The following is a 9,828-nucleotide window of genomic DNA, read 5'->3' as shown; positions in this document are numbered from 1 at the left end:
CGTGCATGTACGTGCATACCGTGACTTTACTCGAATCGGAAGCTGAAATGTTTATAAGTACAGGAAGACACATCAGAGACCCGCTCACATCGGAGTTGGATGTTTTCATAACGCTTATAAGCATTTGGTAGGGTCAGCACCCATCAGGCATGGATAGGTTGATAGGCGTTTACATATGGGAATGATAAACCCACACTTCTGGGATGAATACGTTAGAGGGCTGTAGGAACACCTTCCCCTGTGTGGGACTGACGTGTGTGCATCCACGTAATGTACAATGAGACGATCCACTCACTCCAGAGATAGGGGCACTGTGCAGAGCTGCGTGTTTGACAGGATCTGCTTGTAGCGGGTTCGAGCCAAGATTCACATCGATTATAACCCTTGATCTGCCACCACCGTATCCGTGCTCCAGGGTGAGTGAGTTTAATTTTACGACACACTCAGCAATATTACAGCTATATGGCGGCGGTCTGTAAATAATCGAGTCTGGACCAGACAATCCAGTGATCAACAGCGTGAGCATCGATCTACGCAATTGGGAACCGATGACATGTGTCAACCAGGTCAGCGAGCCTGACCACCCGATTAGTCGCCTCTTACGACAAGTATGGGTTTGCTGAACATCAATTTGATCCCGCCTGACGACCAGACTGCAACATAATTGGACGGGGAATTATACGAAACACACTCACATTTGCTCGAATTCAAACAAGAATTGAGGGTGCTGAGAGATCTCAGCTTCAATTGGCTGCACTACACTACAGCAGCGGGTCTTTGAGCGTTCATGGTCACAAGTATGGAATCAAACCCTGAATTATTGGAATACTGACGAACAACCTGTCTCTATTGTCCCAACAGTGAGTTGTTCACCTGCGATCGTGATCGCTCAAACTGAGTGAGTGAGTAAAGTTAGATGCCGCTTTCAACAATTTTAAAATTATGTCACGGCATATGAGAACGGGAAGGACTAAGTGTGAGTCAGTTGAGTTTTACGCCGCTTTGTAGCAATATTCCAACAATATCCGGACAGGTGGACACCAGAAATTGGCTTCACACATTGTATTCATGTAAGGAATTGAACCCGAGTTTCCGGGACGAGCGAACGCTTTAACCACTAGGCTACCCTACCACCCTAAGTGATGCTGGACTTTGTCGTGAACGACTTCGGTGAAAACCACCAGGACGGGTATGGTGCTGAAAATACCAGTTGTCAGGACAAATCTTGGATTCATCTTGATGATCGGATTGTGGGGCACAAAAGGGAGGCAATTCGTCCCTACCATTATATTTCACGTCACGACATGCGTTGGTTGTATGTATATATATTATTTAAGTATGATATAACAATATCTATATCTGTAAACTCACTCATCCACGAACAGATGTCTTGGTCTGACCTACTGGAAAGCTAGACACTGACAGTATTTTACTGAAGGTCACTGAAGGTTGCCCGATAGAGACAATTTATTAAGGTGGAGTGCTATTGTTGGTATTTGAAGAAACATTATGCGATGTTTTAATAAGTTTGATGACAATGATAGAAACACGGATGACTGCATCTAACTCTCACAGACGACTTGACCTTTTCTCTGATGACCTCTGACTGCAGGATGTACGAGCAGATCGATACGCGGTGCTGCCTTTTGACGGCTTTTTCACACGACCACCCTTGAGATCAATCCGCGACGACTTACTACATACACCGAGATGTCATTCCATGTATGTTTAATGCTTACTTTCGAAATTAAAATGAGCATCGTGCCAGAATAACCCCCGTATTGTGACACAACTTCCATTATATTGTCCATCTTCTGTTATTGCATTGTCGTCTGCTCGGGTTTGTCGTCTGCTGGATGCGCATGCCAGGATGGCTTTTGTGGAGTGGAGTCCGGCCCTCGCCGACTAATTAATGGAGGACAGAGCACGGCTTTATTTGCGCATTCACTCGGATAAGAGAAGCAATTCGGAGCGCGCCGGACGCTAGTTGGAGTTGAGGCGGATATTACTCTGGCGTAAGAGGTCGGGCGGATAGCTAGTGACAATGTTGGGCACGGGCTTCACAGGGGGAACAATTTCCAAGCCGCCCAGGGCTACGGTTTTAATGACATATTGTTGTGACCTACTTAATTGTAAATAATAGATCCTCGAATTGAAGGAAATGCTTTATTCAGTCAACATTGGAGGAGACCTGGGTAAGTGAGTGTGTGGTTTGTGAGTTGGCAATATTGCAGCCAATTTAAAGTGAGGATATCATTTGACTGTACAAGGTGCACTAATACTGAAATCGAACCCGATGCGCTACTACGCCACACAGCACGTTATCCATGGACCCCTGTAGGTAATACAGAGCAGCATACAAAGAAGCTCATCACAAGTTATAACATGTTCTGTGGTGTCTCTGAAGGTTCACAACCATTCTGTCAAAGTAGATCAGGCAAAGAGTTAACAAAAACAGTCACTAGGGTTAGGTGAGTGGACATAATGTGTGTAAGAGCGGGCGAGATGGATGAGGTGAAGAGAGTGACAGAGATTATTAACGAATGACGTGGATTATTCATTGGTATTATATCATGAACCCACATGTGTTTTCTGTTTGCTGTTTAACGCTGCACTCGGCAATATTTCAGCTATATGACGGCGGTCTGCTAAATAATGGAGTCTGGACCAGACAATCCAGTGATCAACAGCATGAGCATCGATCTGCGCAATTGGGAACCCATGACATGTGTCAACCAAGTCACCTGACCACCCGATCCCGTACTTCAACGTATTTATTCTTTCAATGCAGCGTTTAGACTGATTTCTGTCCCAGAAATAAAGTCATTCAGAAAATTAATATATATATTAAGTATATACAAGTATGGGTTGCTGAAGATCAATTGTAACCCGGAACTTCACGGTTAGGGCGTGGTCAGAGCGGCTGCTGTGAGTGAGGTCAATGAAAGATTAGCGGAGGTTGTTCAGATTGAATGAGATAAGTGTAAGGGCGAGTGAGATGGATGAGAGCGGGTGGGGTGAGTCATGTTGGGTGAGTGAGTGAGTGAGTATGGTTTTACGCCGCTTTTAGCAATATTCCAGCAATATCACGGCGGGGAACACCAGAAATGGGCTTCACGCATTGTTCCCATGTTTGGAATTGAACCCGGGTCTTCAGCGTGACGAGCGGACGCTTTAACCACTAGGCTACCCCACCGCCCCGGGTGATGTTGAGAATAGATGGGGTGAGCATAAGACTGGACATCGGGTTGAAAGAGCGAAATTACACACTGTATCTGTTTGGGGAGTGGACCTTTCGGCCATTTGGACAGCGCCTCTCGATTGTCCTCAAAGAACCATCGGCATTCATATGTTCATTATACAGTCAAATCCCGATGAGTCGAATCGCTGGGGACCAAGTAATAAATTCGACTTATCGATGTATTAGAGACATAGGTATGTCTATGAGGGTAGAAAAAAAAAGATGATCGAATATTGAACAATTCCTTTATTCAGCACATCTTATCAAAATATAGCACAACAATACATTAGGTGACATAGATAATGGAAACAAACAGTATATAAATGAGAACACATTTCAATACTAGCACAATGAAAAACAAAAATACATGTACCCCTTAAAATCCGTGAACAAAATCTCAAAAAATACATCCAATGAGGTTTAACTCCATATTTGCCAGCGCCTCCTGTGAGGCAACTCAGCAAGTCTACATCACTCGGCCATTGCTCAAAGACATTTCAAGGCCCTTTTCCATCACAAAAAACATCCCTGTTTTATTAACTCTCTATACTATTTTCCATATCACAGGGACTGAATGTTGGTCCAATAATAAAGTTCTATCAGGAACTCTTGGGGCATTATTAGCCACTTCCGTATCTATCCACCCAATCACTTAGTGGCCGCGAGCGACATTTTATTTGTTGTCTAGATTGGCAGAACGGGGGTCGCAGGCAACGCGCGTATTTGTTGAGCGGCCGAGAGAGATTGGAAGCAGGGGGACGGCCAATCTCATTTTGCGTGGATGATATTTAATTGAAAGGCAACAAGATTTATAGGATAAATCAATCATTAATGCATGATCATGCATTGTAAATACAGCTGAGGCGAGCTTCAAGCACGGTTACGCAGGAACGGGAAAATGGCCTCCGTGAGTGCGGAGCTGTTGCCACAACAAACGAGTTCCGGTTTTCGCGGCCTCGCAACACCACGCAATCGGCGATCATTCCGCTGTTATTGTATCTGCCGACCTCTCATTTCTTGCGTAATGGTTTGGGAAGTCAAAGTAAAAAAATATAACGGATGTTAATTGCTTATCGTGATAACTAAATTCATACGCGTGATAGGATTATATCCTGTTTTTAAACCCTGTACAATCATGCACGTGTTGTTAGGGCACAATGGATCACTTATTTTTAGACTTTGCACCACGGGGAGAAATGAGGTTCCTGGGAAGAAATAACCATAGACTCAACTGTGACATTATCCAGTATGTTTCCGAAAGCTCCAATACGGAAGGATGGGCAAGATACTTTACTTTACTTTATTTTCTATAAAAGGATCCATTTAAACACCAGTATGTGTGTGAAATAAACGAGTGTAGTTTTACGCCGCTTTTGGCAATGCTCCAACGGAACAGGACAGAACATTTATCACTTGCAGGCCCCTGTCCGTGACTTATGGTGAGTCAGTGAGTTTAGTTTTACGCCGCTTTTAGCAATATTTCAGCAATGTCGCAACGGGGGACACCAGAAATGGGCTTCACACATTGTACCCATGCGGACAATCGGACTCGGGGCTTCGGCGTGATGAGCGATCGCTTCAACCACTCGGCTACCACAATGCCACTCCGTGGCCTTTGGAGTTTAATGTACAATATTATTCAAAAGACATGCATGGTGGTAAGGCATTTGGCTATGTTGATGTACATACTAACACTATCATTGTTTGAGACATCAGAAATCGCCTCATCTCTTTGTTTTCTTGTAGGGAATCGAAACTAGGGTTCTCAACGCGAGCGACCTAATGCTTTTAACCTCCAGGCTGTCAGTTTGACCACTCCAATAGATTAACACAACACTCTGCAGTCATATGTTGACAGCGAATAATATTTCTCAAAGTGGTATGTGGAGACTCGCTTAACAGAGATGAAGGGGAAGTGAGTTTAGCGTCGCGTTCAAGAGTAATACACTTGTATATGTCTGTTTGTACTATAGTCAGTTGTGAATAATGCTGGGTTATAATGCTACTACACTGACATACCATGTAGCAGTTTAATCGTGGATACCCTACAACTAGGCGGGGTAGCCCAGTGGTTAAAGCGTTTATTCGTCATGCCGAAGACCCGGGTTCGATTCCACAAAGGGTACAATGTGCGAAGCCCATTTCTGATGTACCCCTCCGTGATATTGCTGGAATATTGCTAAGAGTGGCGTAAAACTATACTCACTCACTCCTACTCAAAGGCAGATTGCTGACTTCAAGTCGAACAGACCTAATGCCGAGCGCCAGGTAAGGTAGGAAAAAGTACCGTCTACGTGATGCGGCTGAGGTTCGAACTACCGACCTTCCGGGGGCCAGGCAGGCGTTCAGTCTACTGGGCCATGGAGGCCGTCGATGATTTACAGAACCCAAGAAACAGCTAGGACAACATAAAAAAAAAGAAAAAAAGAAAAACCCAGTGTCGATGAGGGAAACAAAAATCTGAAGACAAGAGAAGAAAACCAGAGAAAGAGCATCGATAACCACTGAGCAAGTGAGTGAGTTGGATTTACACTACAACAGTATTCCAAGTATACTCATGCCAATAATGGTTGTCACCCCCTTCAATTTTTTTAATTGGAGAGGTGGTGTGTGTGGGATTGGGGTGGCGAGGGGGGTGACAACCATTATTGGCATGAGTATATATCACGGTGTATCAGCACAGTGTGGGAGGAAAGCCCGAGTGAGTGAGTTATGTTTTACTCCGCACTCGGCAATATTCCAGCAATATCACAGAGGGGGGAACACCAGAAATGGGCTTCGCACATTGTACCCGTGTGGGGAATCAAACACGGATCTTCGTCATGGCTGGTCGGTTGGTTGGTTGTTTAATGCCATACTCAGCAATATTCCAGCTATATGGCGGCGGTCTGTAAATAATCGAATCTGGACCAGACAATACAGTGATAAGCAGCATGACCATCGATCTACGCAATTGGGATACGATGACATGTGTCAACCAAATCGGCTAGCCTGACCACCCGATCCCGTTAGTTGCCTCTTACGACAAGCATGGGTTACTGAAGACCAATTCTAACCCGGATCTTCACGGGTATAGACAAGCATGGGTTACTGAAGACCAATTCTAACCCGGATATTCACGGGTCTGCTTAGGGAGGAAAGCCCGAAGTGATGAGGAAGTTTATTCCTCATATGAAACCGAAGGACACGGGTATATACGACACTGAAATTTCGGGCCGAACTGGGATTCGAAGCCAGGAACATATGTTTCTGTGCGTGCCCAGGGGATGCAACTCCTTGTTGAACCTTCGATGACTTGACCACCTTAGACTAACGCCTTCAACGGACATTTAACAGAAAAGAAACATCGGTTCAATATCATCTTGATACATATGATACATATAACAGGAAACAGACGAGGGATGTTATATTTTCAGCGCATAATCTAGACTTGCCACATATTAAAGATTGCATGGGCTTTATTGGCTTTTTTTAGGGTCTATATGACGGATCATGGCCACCAGTGCCCCGACAATTTACGAAAAGTGACGAAACATTGAGAGCCTGGACTAAAATGATGTTGAGAATCCGGAAAAAGCCTCCAAATATATGAACAGCATTGAGAAAGTTGGAGAAGAGTGACGAAAACCTGGAGATCGATGACGAGATTTGAGAAAACAGCGAAGGACCTCAAGAACTCAGATAGCAAAATAAAGAACAGCAAGGAGAAAATGAGAGAAAACAACTTCAAACTAGATAACAGCGATGAAAAAACTGAAAACATCAAACCAGAGCCACAGAGCCGCCACGAGAATGTGACAACATGGACGAGAAAGTGACAACATGGACGAGAAAGTGACAACAGTGATAAAAGCGAAGAGGACTAGAAAAGAAAGTCGAAAACGTAAAATGACCAACGTAAAATAAACCAGCGTCAAGTATGAAAAACGGCTTCAAGAACGCAAAAGATAAACGAAAGTATAACAAGGCGAAGTCTCACAGTCCCTGAACAATAATATATTCCCCTCAGCCTAACCCTCCCCTGCAATGCTAAAGCCCTAAATGAAGCAAGTCTAGATATCCCCAGGTTCTGAATCTTTGGTCTCCCTGGGGCTCATTTTCAGTTTGAATGGATTTGTTTGTTGCAATCAAAATTATATATATTCAGAGACTAAGTGTTAGTCTGTCGGAGGACCATATACCCGAGAACCCGGGGAAGGACGAGAGGCACAGCAAGGATGTATTTCAGGTTTAATATGTAGAAAATATAACGGATTGAATAGAAATCGTGCTGGCTACAGTTTTGCATGACAGTCTGAAGTAATCATCCACTTCTACTCAGTTCCCACGTAAAGCTGTGCGGCGTGAACGTCTGAGTGTAGTTTCGCCTCAACGACTTCGTGAGGTAAGCCAGCGCACCAACTCCTCCCCCACCCCCCAGCAATCTGAGCCCGACCCTCGGCGTTCCTGGCAGTTAACGGTCTATATCTCTGTCAGCCATGTTGCGACACCACACGCTGACGCGACCCCACAACGCACATATATGTACTTGATAGAGGAGATAAGACGGAGCAGATTCATGCCGCTCTTCCATGTTCGCACCCTGTGCGATATATTGACTCTCGATGTGACACGCCACTTACATCCCACCCAGGCCTTTGCTGCACCTCTCCTCTCGTGAATCCGACCGTGTCCCCACGTTCTGGTACGTATCACCCCGGGGCCCTCCGTACCGGGCTGTGAAACACCCGACACCCCCCAAACACATCACCCTTCTACCTAGACTAACAGCTAGTCCCTGAAATGAACATATTTTACAGAGTTTACAGAAAAAATAGTTCATAGTAAACAAAATATAATGAAAAGGAGCCCAGAGACTTTGTTCATTTTCAAAAGCTGGGGAAAGCTAGACTTGCCACATTTTATAGACTTGAGCCTTCTTGGATCTATTTGCTTCAGGGTCTGTATGACAGGCTACTTTCTACCTTAACGTGGATTATCGTCTAGTCTCTGAATAAATAATATATATAATGTTGATAGAAACAAATAATTCCTCTTAAACTGAAAAGGAGCCCCGCTGAGATGGGAGATTGGAACCTGAACTTGACGAAATGTAGACTTGCCTCATTTGGGGCTTTTGCATTGCGAAAACGTCCTGGACGAGAGAGAGAATAATGCGGTTCAGTGACTGTGAGACAGACTAATATTAACGGTGAAACATGCCAACTCTCCACGGGTCCTGCTTTGGTTTCCAATGGGACTTCTGGTACGTCAGAGGTCATTACAATCAAACAGTGTTGTGTCGATCTTTCGACCATCTCGAAGAATAAGTTTGGTTCCAGCGTACTCTGTCCTTAGTCGTCATGATACGTTTGTGTCGAACTTCGGATAACTCGAAGTTTTAATGCAGGTCCTTTCGACCTCAACACAATGCACCTGTCCGTGGCTGACATGCTGTGTAAACCAACCCCGACTGTGGGGTTCGATGCTTACCCATAGGTACACATTGGTTTGCCTCATCCAAGCTGTGACATTAGGAAGCTACGATAGAGATGTAATGGTACCGCTGAATGCAGGCTGCATGGTATAATTGCAATACCTTTAACTGCATGCCTGTATGATATAGTTGTAATATTGCTGACAACAGACTGTAACAACGTTAATATTGTTGCTTGCCGACACCCGTCATGTAATTGTAATATTGCTGGCTGGAGGCCGTGTGATACAGAGGGTAGGGTAGCCTTGTGGTTAAAGTGTTCGCTCGTCACTCCGAAGACCGAGTTCGATTCCCCACATAGGTACAATGTGTAAAGCCCATTTCTGGTGTCCCCCCTGTGATTTTGCTGGAATATTGCTAAAATGGGCGAAACACTCGCTGACCGTGTGGTATAATGTGCTAGCTACAGACGGTGGTACAACTGCACTATTGTTGACTAAAGACCAACATGTTAATATTGCTCTAATATCACCTCAAAGGTCCGTAAATCAGAGTGAATGTTTGAGCTGCAACCGAAGCCAAAAACATGAACAGTTTCCAAATCATGACGATGTCCAGCTTGTTCTGTTATCCCGCTGTACACTGACAGGACATCTATGTGGGTCATCCTGAAAGATGGAGTCTGCCATAACGAACTTTGTTTATGATTTGTTTTAATAAACATTTTTGCGGTGACTGTAGACGACTGGTACATGCCTCAAAGCAGCTACACTGAAGATATATTTGTCTGATCCCCCAACAACAACCATCTCCTAAGACTAACATCTAGTCTCTGAAATGAATATATTTTACAGAAAAACACATTTTCTTATCTACGTTCATAAAATATAATAAATAGGAACCCAGTAGTCTGTCACACAGACCCTGAAACAAATATATAAAAAAAGCCCATGAAAGTCTAGAATATGTGGCAAGTCTAGATTTCCACAGTTTCTGAAAATGAAGAAAGTCTCTGGGCTCCTTTTCATTATATTTAATGATCATTTTTTATAAACAGTTTTTCTGTAAAATATGTTCATTTCAGAGACTAGATGTTAGTCTAGAAACTCAGAGACCTCGTCCTTTCAGAAACTGTGGTATTGTAGAGTTGCCACACATTCTAGACTTGCAT

Source organism: Haliotis rubra, unplaced genomic scaffold (assembly GCF_003918875.1).
Source record: "Haliotis rubra isolate DU_JTF1 unplaced genomic scaffold, ASM391887v1 Scf442, whole genome shotgun sequence".
NCBI classification, from domain to species: Eukaryota; Metazoa; Mollusca; class Gastropoda; order Lepetellida; family Haliotidae; genus Haliotis; species Haliotis rubra.
The sequence above is the reverse complement of the archived record's forward strand: the minus strand, read 5'-3'. Positions refer to the sequence as shown.